The following is a 9,897-nucleotide window of genomic DNA, read 5'->3' on the forward strand; positions in this document are numbered from 1 at the left end:
AGACTATGAATGTAGTGAATTGAAATCACCAAAGATGTTATGCCACCAAGGATGTTTCAATGAAACCATTGGGAGTAGATTAACCAATGTGTTAACTTAATGGTGGTGACTCAACCTCAGTTTTGAGTGATTTTATGATGGAGCATACAACTAATACAAATATTATGATAATAACAAAATAATTGCATTTATTTATGTAGTTCTAGGTGCTACCCTAAGGAGTTTTCACATATTTTCTCATTTAACACTCACAAAAACCTTAAATAGGTCCTATTTACTATGACTTTGAATGGTAATTGGCAAAACAAGAAACACAAACTGTATTATTTTCTTGTTTTATTGTTTGTTCTATTTAGTTATACACAACAGCAGAATACATTTTGATTCATTGTACCAAATGGAGTACAACTTTTCATTGCTCTCTTTCTATACCATGTAGATTCACACCATTTGTGTAATCATACATGTACATTGGGTAATGATTTGTCTCATTGCATCATCTTTCCTTCCTCCTGCCCCCTCCATTCCCTCATTTCCATCTACACAATCTAAAGTTCCTCCATTTTCCTAAACCCCCCACACACATGTATCAGCATCCACTTATCAGAGAAACATTTGGCCTTTGGTTTTTTGGTCTTGACTTATCTCACTTAGCCTTATATTCTCCAACTCCATCCATTTACCTACAAATACATAATTTTATTCATCTTTTATGACTGAATAATATTCCATTGTGAATATATACCACAATTTCTTTATTCATTTATCTATTGAATGGCATCTAGGTTGGTTCCACAATCTAGCTATTGTGAATTGAACTGCTATAAACATTGTCATGACTGTGTCACTGTAGTATGCTGATTTTACAACCTTTGGTATAGGCCAAGGAGTGGGATAGCTGGGTCAAATGGTGGTTCCATTCCAAGTTTTTGAAGGAATCTCTATACTGCTTTCCATAGTGGCCACACCAATTTTCAAACCACCAGCTTTTTCCCCACATTCTCACCAACATATGTTGTTTCTTGTATTCTTGATAATTGCCATTCAGATTGAAGTGAGATGAATCTTTAAGTAGTTTTGATTTGCATTTCTCTAATTGCTAGAGATTTTGAACATTTTTTCATGTATTTGTTGATCAATTGTATATCTTCTGTGAAGTGTCTGCTCAGTTTCTTAGCATATTTATTGATTGGGTTAATTTTTTTGGTGTTAAGTTTTTTGAGTTCTTTATAAATTCTGGAGATTAGTGATCTATCTGAAGTGTGTATGGTAAAGATTTTCTGTAGACTCTCTCTTCACATTATTGATTGTTTGTTTACTTTGCTGAGAAAAAGCTTTTTAGTTTGAATTCATCCCAGTTACTGATTCTTGTTTTAATTCTTGTACTTTGGGAGTATTGTTAAGAAAGTCTGGTCCCAAGCTGACATGACGAAGATTTGGACCTACTGTCAGAAACTATAATTTTCTAAGTAACATGATCAGAATATTATTTCCATGTAAGTTAATCTTGGTGCTTCCATTTTAGAAGTGCACCCCCCTTCAATAAATTCATTGTTAACTACAAAAGAGTTTAATTTAGGTTGCTTTTTCATAGAAACTCCAACAAAGTACAGTTTTATGAAGCTTATTTTGTGTCTTGAGTCTTTTTGAATACTGATTGAGCCACCTTCTTTATGTGCCAAGCACTTCTTATGATACTAGAGATAGAGGCTACTAATCTCATGGAGCTTATATTTGTAAAGGAAAAGACAAACAATAAAAATCCAGTAGTAATCAATGCTAAGATCAATGCTGAGACAGAAAATCTGTGTCACAGCATATGGCCACATTGATATTGTGCAGCACCTTTCCTGTTACCCAAGTCCTATGCCAGAGGCCTAATGCTGGGGGTCCTAACAAATCTGAAATGCCCCAAAACCAAATGGAAAAAATAATGGGGAAAAGAAAGAAGGAACTTTATTCAGTGTAGCTGTATTGTAAAGACAAGTGATGTCAAGTATCTCAGTCCTGTCTTTCAGGTTTGATGTGAGCTTTGGCTTAAATAGAGAAAGAACTGGGGCAGGAGACAAGATGTATGTGTAACAAGCAGGCTTGGTCAAACTGTGGTGTGGTTTATCATTTTCTTGAGTTCTGATCACACCAATTCTTACTGGTGTTGAGGAAATTGCAGTAGTTCCAGGGGCAATTTCCTCTTGCTTCATAGATTATGTATCTATTAGATCTATGATACTGGAATGGGGGACAATTCAGTGTCCATGGGACTATAGTGCTCCTGCTGAAGGAGGGCAATCTCTTCATGGTTCATCTGCCTGCAAGACTCACTGTGGGAAATGTAGGGTAATGACTGAAGACTTCTAGGGACTACTCTAGGACCATGGAACAGGACACAGTAAAAGCAGGCAGTTTGTGGAAAATACCTTAGTTTTTCTAACCTTAATGTCTTTGGCCTTGAAGGAAGCATATTATCAACTTTAAAGGAATACTCCTTTAATGATTAATATGCTTAATGATTAATATAAACTAGTATAGTCATTATGAAAATGCTATGGGGCTCCTCAAAACAACAACAACAACAACAACTAGAAATAGAACTAGCATATGATCCAGAGTTGAGCAGGAATCCGACCCAAAGTTTAATAAGGTAATAAAAGAGAAACACTAAATGAAGATAGTAATGCCAAACTTTATCCTGCTTTTATTTACCAATTGGGCATCAGCAAGTCTAAGAGAAGAGACAGAGCTTTTTAGCAAAGGCAGCCTAAGTCCCTGTTTTACTCCCCTATTGGTGTTTTCTGAAAACCTTATGATTTATATCCTTTGGTGGCTTCTCTGGAATATCCTATATTCTATGAAACTGCTACTGAGTGTTTTTTCCATCCTGTACTCTGTTTGACTTATTTCCTCCCATCCAGATTCTCATGCACTATATTTATCTGCTAAAGCAATGATATCAACCACCTGCCACTTCAACAAGGATGCTGATTATTTTTAACTTAAACATTTCAGTGATGGGGTCCTAAATATAAGCTAAGTAGACCATTGATATATTGAGTCTGGCATTTAAAATATAGTTGAGAAAGACTAGCTGAGAGATTCCAGGTGTGCAAGTCATGTAAAACATTTAGAAGTTTTACTCTGAATGCTGTATGAAATGAGCCTAAAGGGGAGAAGCAGAGACTTCAGTTAGGAGGATATTGTGATAGTCTGGGAAAAAAATGATAATATGGGGGCCAGCATGGTAATAGTGGTATGGTGAGTAGATATATTGAACAGGTAATGCCTAGAAGATTCACAAATTGAGAATTGGTGAGAAATAGGAGAATAAAAGATGATTTCAAGGATTTGATATTAGCATGTGGTAGAATGGATTTGCAATATGGAAGGAGGAAGACAGAACAAAGAGTTTGGGGAACATCATGAGTTCATTTTTGTGCTGACAAGTATGCAGACATAGGAGAACTCTCATACATTGCTGGTGGGAATGTAAATTAGTACAGCCATTATGAAAAACACTATGGGGTTCCTCAAAAAAAAAAAACTAACAAAAACCAAAAATAGAACTACCATATGATCCAGAAACTCCATTACTGAGTGTATATCCAAAGGAAATGAAATCAGTATGTCAAAGAGATATCACTTCCATGGTTAGTACAGCACTATTTATAATAGCCAAGATATGGAATCAACCTAGGTGCCCTTTTGTGAATGAATGAATAAGAAAATGTGGCACATATATACAATGGAATATTTTTCAGCCCAAAAGGATGAAATTCTATCATTTAGAGCAACATGGATGAGCCTGTGGGACATTAAGTGAAATAAGTCATGCACAAAAAAACACTGCATATTTTCACTTAATGTGGAAACTGAAAAAGTTGATGTCATAAAAGTGGAGAGTAGAATAATGATTACCAGAGTCTAGGAAGAGTGAGAAGAAGAGGGAATGGAGAAAGGATGGTTAATGGGCACAGAGGTACAGCTGGATAGGAGGAATAACTTCTAATGCTCTCTAGCACAATGGAGTTCTTATGGTTGATGATAATTGAATATTTCAAAATAGTATAGAGGATAGTGAATGTTTCTAACAAAATAAAATGATAAATATTTGAGGTGATCAATAAATCAATTACCTGGATCTGATTATTTCACATTGTATACACATAATTAAATGTCACTGTATCCCATAGATATGTAAAATTATTATGTCCATTACAATTTATAAAATATATGTATTGAAAGCTTTTTTCAAAAGGAATTCATGTTGAGGAAAAACAATTCAATTTTGGACAGAGTATAATGAGACAGTAATACAGATCCAAGTACAGGTTTTGTATAGTTAAGTGGATAGACTATTCTAGAGCTCAGGGGAAAGGGTTAGAACTGAGCACAGATAAAGAAGTCATAATTTTAGGATGGAGCTTAAGTTATAATATCCCCAAACCATGACTGGAACTATAAAAAAAGACTAATCCTTGGTCAACTAATATTTAGAAATTGAGAAGAGGAGGCAGCATAAGAGACTAAGATCAGCCAGTGAAATAGATGAGAACTAAGAATATAATACTTCTTAAACCAAATGAAATAGGGTTTCAAGAGTGATGATCTGCATCAAATGCAGTTAAGATGTGGAGGTAAAGATAGGATAGAAAATAAGCACTAAATTGTTCAACATTATGGTTTTCAATGGTCTTGGCAATGAGTCCAGTGCCTGACTGGAGTGATTAAATAAAGATAATGAGAGGAAAGAAGGTGGAGACAACCTATCTCACCCCTTTTGTAGAGTTTTGATGTAAAAGGAAGCAAAAAATTGGCAGCATTAACTACCAGGTCAAAGGCAGTTTATTTTGTTTTAAGATGGTGATGTTAGAGCATATTGAATGCTGATGGAAATGATCCAGTGGAGATAAAATCTAATGATACTAGGGTAATGTTCTTGAGTGAGAGGAGGTGGGATCTAATAATACACAAGTAGAGGGGTTGGTCTAGACAGTAGAAGGCACAGTATGAAAACAGATTTGTAGTGACAGCATCTGATCTTTCCTGACTCTATTGTCTAAATGAAATAAAAAAAATGGCATCTGGTGAGCTTGTGTGGGAGGGGTGTTGGGGGTTTGAGGACAGAAAGATGTGAAATAGGTGTCTAGGAAAGTGGAGAGTAAAACCACGAGAGGAATATGGTACCTTTGCCAAGCAGCAGTGAGGGCCACTTGAAGTTGATGGTCAGGAGACCAGGCAGCATGATGTGTGTTGGCTGCAGGTGGGGAAGAGTTAGAGAATTGAGTCTTACCAGGGTTGGATATTTGCCAGATGAATAAAATAGAGAGTGATAATAAAGTTGGTCATATCCCCAGTGTCTAGAATAGAGGTGAGCATGATAGATAAGGTCCCTGCACTTGTGGAGCTCAGGTTCTAGTGATGAAGAAATATAAAAAGTAAAGAAAGTACAAATAAACTGTCAGGTAGAATAGTGCTAAGAAGGTAATGTTATTGAGAATATGACTGGGTAGCAGCTGAATAGAGTGTGTTGAAGAGGATGTCACTAGAAAAATGACATTCAAATTAAGGTATGAATAATGGGAAGCCAACTTTGTAAAATCAGAGGAAGAAAGTTTAGATCAGAGTGATCACAAAGGCAAAGGCATTGAGACAATATTTGTAAGGGATAATAAATATATTTAAAAATTGGTGACAGAGCTGGGTACAATGGAGCACACCTGTAATCCCAGCTCCTTGGGAGGCTGAGATAGGAGGATAGCAAGTTCAGAGTAACCCTGGAAAACTTAGTGAGATTGTCTCAAAGTAAAAATGATTGTAAAATGAAATAAAAGGTATGTAAAATGAAAAGCTATGTAGCTCAATGGTAGAACAATTACCTAGCATGTGTCAGGTCCTGGGTTCAAACTCTACTGCTGAAAGAAAAAAAAATAGTGAAGATGCACTTGAAGGGAATTTGGTCATTGATAAGCACATGGTTGAAGGTGAGAGAAACAGATTCCAGGAGGACTCCCACAGGTGTTTACCTGGGATATAGATGTTTGTGCTACCACTGAGGGATTATAAGAGAGAAAATCTGGTTTGAGGGAGGGAAGATAATAAATTCACATTTAGGATGTATTGGATTTGTACCTAGAACAGTGTCTGGCCCATAGGTAGGATTAAGAAAGTATTCTTAAATACTTGAGAGAGGGACCTTTGGAACAGTTTGAAAATATAGGATCTATGATTGTTACAACATTGAGGAAAAGACAGGACATTTAACAAATGGGTAAACAAAGGCACAGAAAGTTTAGAAAACTTGTTCAATATTTTCTAATGAGTCAGTATTAACTGCCAGAACAAAGTCTAGCTCAATTCCTTTTTCATTCATTGCTCAGGCTATATAGTCATAATGCTTTTATTAATTTTGTTTTATTCTTCCACAAAAGGGAATGCCCTCTGACAACAGCAACCCAGTAACATTAACAGTAACCAAATCATGTCTTTGATAGATCTCAGCATCAACCCCATCCAAAACAAGCACGATTAAAGCACAGGTTAGTGTACAGGTTATATTTGCTGTCCACTATGTCCTAGATCTACTGGATTAAAATAGGATACTAGTTGGCAGCATCTAGTGAGTCAGGTATGGAGCTTCAGTAAAACATGTGACCATATGGAAACATGTTTCAGACCTCTCCTTGCATTCATGAACATGGATTTTGGGCTAAGTTTAGGATTAGGTCAGTGCCCTACACTGAGTTGAAAGCAATTTGGGTTTACTTTCTCCCAAGCAAGGAAAAACTACACTTGACTTTGATGTAATTATATACCTTAGGCATCAGATTTATATAATAAATGTAAAACCTAGAGAGCCCAAGAGCCTGAGAAGATATAGCAATGAGACTGTGCATTTAAGTATAGCAGGAAGTGCTTTACAGAACTCTTGCCCAGTCACCTCTGAGAATTGTCACTCCCTTTCAATACCAAAGTTAAGGGCACACACTAAAAAATTATCAAAAATTTATTGGGAACACAGGTCAGAGATTGTGGATAGCTTTGCACTGAATCTTCTCTGAGTGTCTTTTGTTTGACAGAGCAGTTCTTATTTTCCTATTTCATTTGTATAAAGTACTGGAATTGAACTCAAGGTTTTATGTGTGTTAGGCAAGCACTCTCCTACTGATCTACATCCCCATTCCTTTTTATTTTATTTTATTTGGGGCATGGGTAGTCTGGCTAAGTTGCCAAGACTGGCCTCAAACTGTGATCTTCCTGCATTAGCCTCCTGAGTAGTTATGATGACAAGCTTGTGCCATTTTGCCCAACTTTTTTTTTCATTCTAATTTAATACTTTTTTCAAATTGGTTACAAGCAATTTCACTCTTTTTGGTCCAGCAGGAAAACATTTATGCAATCTACCTAGCTAGTCCCTGAAGCTTTTGACTGTACTACTGCTGGAGTTTAACTTTTCTGACAGATTTTCATGTAAGGAGCAGATTATCTCAGCAGTAAAATTGCATAAAGTCAAATGTTCCTCCTGATTCAGCCTACACTGAAATCCTAAGAACACTCTGTGACCTTCCTCTTCCTCTGGGTTGATAAGAACCCAAAGCCATCTTATACCCTAACTGCACAAAGTCTTGGTCTTAGGTTTGAAAAATGAACATACCTGTTGCACATATATCTGTATTCCTGAGGTACAGTTGTAACATTTAGCCAAGGAAGTTTCCCATTTTGATACCCCAAAATGCTCAAAAATGGAATGTAAAATAATCTTCAACCTCAGAGGACTTAAATAATCTGAGAGTGCTTCCAAAAGGCCCATGATGCATAGTAATTTATAATGAGGACAATAATAGTTGTCCTACAACACTGTTGAGAAATAAATAGGCCACTATTTTAAAAATTATTTTTAGATGTTGATAGACCTTTATTTTATTCATTTATTTATATGCCATGCTGAGAAATGAACCCAGTGCCTCACACATGCTAGGCAAGTGCTCTACCAGGGAGCCATAACCCCAGTCCCACATTTTTTAAAAATAAGAAACAGGTCAGGCACCTATCATCTGCCATTTGCCTGGCTCTTGCCTGTCCATCACCTGCCTTTCACCTACCCATGACCCACCACCCGAGTTTCACCTCCTGATCATCTGACAGCTACCAGCAGAATGACCACAGACTGCCAGTGGAGTGCCAGTTGCCTGCCATTGCCTGGAAGTTCACTGTTACAGTACCTGCAGGTTTGGTTACACGTGGCTGCTGCCATTTTGAGACAACAACCAGGCCCCATAGGACCCCTGGCTGGACTGACTGAGCCCCATCTCCAGGATCCCTCAGCCTGACCAATCACTCCTTGCCTCTGGGGCCCTCACATCGACTTACTGCTCCCTGTCGCCAGGACCCCAGACCAACTGACTGCATCCTATCACTGGAACCACAGGCTGACTGACTGTACACGGCCTCCAGGATCTCGCAACCAGACCAAACACACCCAACCTCCAGGACCCCTGCCTGACCAACCGCACCCTGCCTCCAAGTCCTCCAGCCGACCACATCCACACCCTGAGCTGCAGCTCCCCTTTTGCCAACACATATGGAAGCCAGAGGGGCCAACTTGGATAATCCTGGAAACAGTAGTTCCAATCTTTAGGTGGGGCAAATCCCATCCTGAGATGCCTTCTGGACACTTGAAGCTCATTGTCAGGTACCTCTCATGCATCAGGCTACTGAATACTTGGAGGTTTGAATACTATATGACTGTTATACTGTACATTTTATTTCTTCTCCTTATTGAACAATTTTAAGTATTTCTTTACTTTTTTGGCTCTCTTTTCCTTTTGTTTACCTGTTCCATCAGAGTCTCTTTCTCCCTTTTTGCATGCTAACATCCAATTTCTTTTGATTACACTCTCACCCTTTCTATTATCTAGAACTTCTGTATAATCTTTTGGTTCTAGTTTGACTACTTGCTGAGTCTTGAGTAGAAAGGTGTCTACCAAATGAAGAAGGAATAAAAGGCCAAGTAGAAGCACCAGCTTGTGTAAAAACACATGACAGAAGCTATAAATAATACAGGATGGTTAAGTCTTAAAGTCTCTATTATTCAACCAAGATATTTTAGCCAAGGCCCTAGAAGCTCATTGGAATGCATTCTTGATGCTTCCTTAGGCTGGCAGAGTAACCAATATTTATTGCTTTTTTTTTGAAAAACTAAAAATTATACCACTATTTTCCTATCTCACAGCCTCTTTCTCTATAATTACTTGTAAAGTGGACATATGTAAAAGGCAAAGAGAGATTCCTTTAAAAAATAAGAGCCACTGAATTATTTTCCTGCACTAACATGAAAGGGAGTCTCATAGTCACATTTTTGAGGTTAGTCAAAGAAAAGAGTATTTGGGTGTCAGAAGACATCAGAGAATTTGGGGATGTCTGGGGTAGTGGAGTAAAATGTGTTTAGTGCACAGAGTGTCACAAAAGTACAGGAGATATTCAGGATTTATTCAGGTGCTACAATGCCTTAAGGCAGAGACTAAAAATAAAAATTCTCACAAATCCTACTTTTCTAGAGGCATAGGAGAGTATATTAGTCTGTCAACCCCATTTTACTTTATCTGCCTTATAGAAGGCTTCTCATTCAGACCACAACCTCAAACAAAGCTCTTCTTTATGGAGTATGAAAATCAAATATTCTTGCAAGGACCCTAATGATGTGATGGTACCTGCAGTATCAACCTTTTGTATAACATTTTGAAGGATAAACCATGTCTGGGAAGATATACATTTTACTGACTATGGTTACAGTACCCTGTGTATGTTACTTTGTTTTCAGACCACTGTGTACAGGATGAAGAAGAGGCCTGATTTCTCTACTTCAGGACAATGGGAGGTGATCACTGAGTGTGACAGGAAAAA

The sequence above is a fragment of the Sciurus carolinensis genome, unplaced genomic scaffold (genome assembly GCF_902686445.1).
Source record: "Sciurus carolinensis unplaced genomic scaffold, mSciCar1.2, whole genome shotgun sequence".
NCBI classification, from domain to species: domain Eukaryota; kingdom Metazoa; phylum Chordata; class Mammalia; order Rodentia; family Sciuridae; genus Sciurus; species Sciurus carolinensis.